Source organism: Bufo bufo, chromosome 10, assembly GCF_905171765.1.
Source record: "Bufo bufo chromosome 10, aBufBuf1.1, whole genome shotgun sequence".
Classification (NCBI taxonomy): domain Eukaryota; kingdom Metazoa; phylum Chordata; class Amphibia; order Anura; family Bufonidae; genus Bufo; species Bufo bufo.
The window spans coordinates 115,406,721-115,409,549 of NC_053398.1; positions in this window are offsets into that span (position 1 = coordinate 115,406,721).

The following is a 2,829-nucleotide window of genomic DNA, read 5'->3' on the forward strand; positions in this document are numbered from 1 at the left end:
GATGAGGACGTATTGTTTAACAAGACTAAGTGATCTTTTTTTGATCACTCATGTGTACTGGGAGGGCAGAAGGAAAGCATTACATCCGCTGGAAACAGCTCTTTTGTAGAATAGTGTAATTTATACTGTAATCTCTTGCAATTATACCTCCTAAAATACTACATTTGTGTTCACACAAGATAAACTGCTGTTATGAGAAGAGATAGTCAGGTTGTTTGTATTGAAATGACTTTTCTTAGCTGATAAGGAAAGAATAAGTTGACATCCAGCTGGTGATACAAAATAATGACTAAAATATCAACTAACCCCAAGGCTACATATTAAAGGGAGTCTCTCACTTCCCCCAAACCCTATTAAGTGAGGTACTACAAGGATAGTACTCCTGGCACTGACTCAGTTAGTATATTGATTCTGATCCCGTTCCCCTGCTGTGCCACCACAAACCACCTCTCATGCTCAGAAAGTCCTACCGGTTAGGGCTCAGGAGTTTTACAGCAGCACTGAGAGGCAATCAGGGTCGGGAATCAGCCTATTAAAGGGCATCTCTTAAGGTGTCTTAACACTTGGCAGTAAGGGCTGATTGTGACTATTTCTGTGACTATCGCTTGCAATGACCGATCCTTCGGCCCATCCATTGGCCGATATTTTGGCATTTTTTCCCAAGGACCAGGGAATCTTTTTTTTCCCAGTTTAGTCTTGCATGTCACTGGTGGGATCCTTCATGTAAATGAGCCAACCTGATCTGTGTGTGTTCTTGGCTTTACAGAGTGGCTCTCTGTATGCTAATCTGTATGTTTGCTGCCTTTATCAAATACACAGTGGATGCCACCATTACGAATGCATGATAAGATGCCATTGAGCTGCCCAGCTTCTTCTCTAGTATATTCCTGGTGAGTGAAACAAAATAACATAAGAATGTCTTGTTCTCTCGAGCACAACTGTATTGCTGAATTTGGTACTCCTACCCACTCTCCCTGCATTCTCACCAATGTTTGAGGATCACTAGTGTATAATGTCTCTGAACTCTGGCAGCTGTCAATATTGGTAGAGACAAGGAGGCCACTGGACTCATGAATACAGCAAAGACATAATTATGAGGCTGCTATATTTTACCTTCCAACCAATTCTTCGGTGCCATTTGGTATAATAGCTCATTAAATTTGCCATAATATGGGTCAATTTTCATCTTCCTGACATGCACAGTTGGCAAGGCTTTCCAGAGATCTCTGTACATGTATAGCACTGAAAAGAAGCAGGTTTAGGAGCCAAGCCAGTACCATTGCAGTGACCCAGAGAATCATTGCTAAAGAGTTAAATGTTGTGATTTATTGTCTATGTCTATCAAATGTTAAAGTATTCTCTTTTTTTACTTGTGCACTGTAGTTCAAAATGGTTATTTATGGGAAACATAAAGTTATCTGGCAGTCTTAATGCAGTTGCTGGGGTGATGGACTGGTCCCAATCCCTGGTTAGAGGGTTCCTAGTAAACAGACCTAGAGGAAGGACGTGTCTGTGTGAGCTGCTGAGGCTTAGGCCTAGTCCTGGAAGACTTTATCCCTGAGACTGAAAAGCTGACAGAGAAAAGTGACAGAAAAAAACCTGAAAGACTGAAATTCTTATTGAAGGTTTAGAACCAAGACTGTGCTGGATACAGGCAGTAAGGTAATGCTCATGTATGGCAAAGGACTTGGTGGTCTGAGTATATTGCTTCAATGCCCGCCACACTTTGAAGTTGGACTGGCTATCCGATCTAAGTTCTCCACACCGCAAAGTGGAAATTGCAGAAAGTGTTAATGAGAACAGAACTGCATAGTGTATCTAGAGAGAGATGCAGGGAGGATTAATACCATCATTGCTATTGCCTGGCCCTACACCTGCCCTCCTACCTTGCACCCTGCTGCCTATCCCCCTAAAATCAAGGGTATCCCACCCCTCACCAGCCAAGAGTCTCCAATAATCCATGGTGTGCCTCAAGGAAGGAAGGGTGCAACCTTCCTTCACTGCATGGCCTAGGGAGTGCCGGATGAAGGACTGCCACCATTGTTAAAATAACCATACCCACTACCACCACTTCTATGCTCTAGGCTGCTCTCATCTCACCTGTGACATGCTGCACCGTTAGATGTAGCTAGCTGCATATACAACCAGGCTCCTGCTGCAATGGCTGGAATTGGAGAGAAGAACCCGACCATTTAACCCCATAGATGCTGCGGTCAATAGTGGCTGCCACAAATAAGCACTAATGGGATCCTTCTGTCAAGCCATAAACCTCCCCTTCAACCCCCACGTGATGGCAGATGAAATTGAAGATGCTATATCTGCCATTTAATCACTGACATTCTGCAGTCAGTAGTGGCTGCAGCATTGAAGCAGTTATGAAGTCCTTCTGTTAAATCATAACCTTACTCCTGGGAGGGCACAGGTACCACTCCACTCACCCTGTGTCTGTTGTAGGTCCACCACTCCCCTCTCCCTGTGTCTGGCAGTAACCCAGGGCAGGAAAAAACAAAACAAAAGAAAAAAAAAAAAAAAAGGAACCTGTATACGGCGCCAAATCCCTCAGAGGTAGTCAGCTGCTTAATTTAGAATGGTAGAACAGTGGGTAATGGAGTGTCAAAACCAGCCGTCGTCTCATTCACTATTGAAAAATCCCAGATGCTTGTGCAACCCAGCAGGGTTACTTTTAGGATTAAATAGTGATGGTGAAATGAAGGTGGTATATTAGAAATACTATATTAAAAGTAGTATATTAAAAATAGTATATTAAAAATGCCTCAGTGGGAATTTTTTCAATCAAGGTATTCCCTCTAGAAAAGAGTTTTCTAAAAT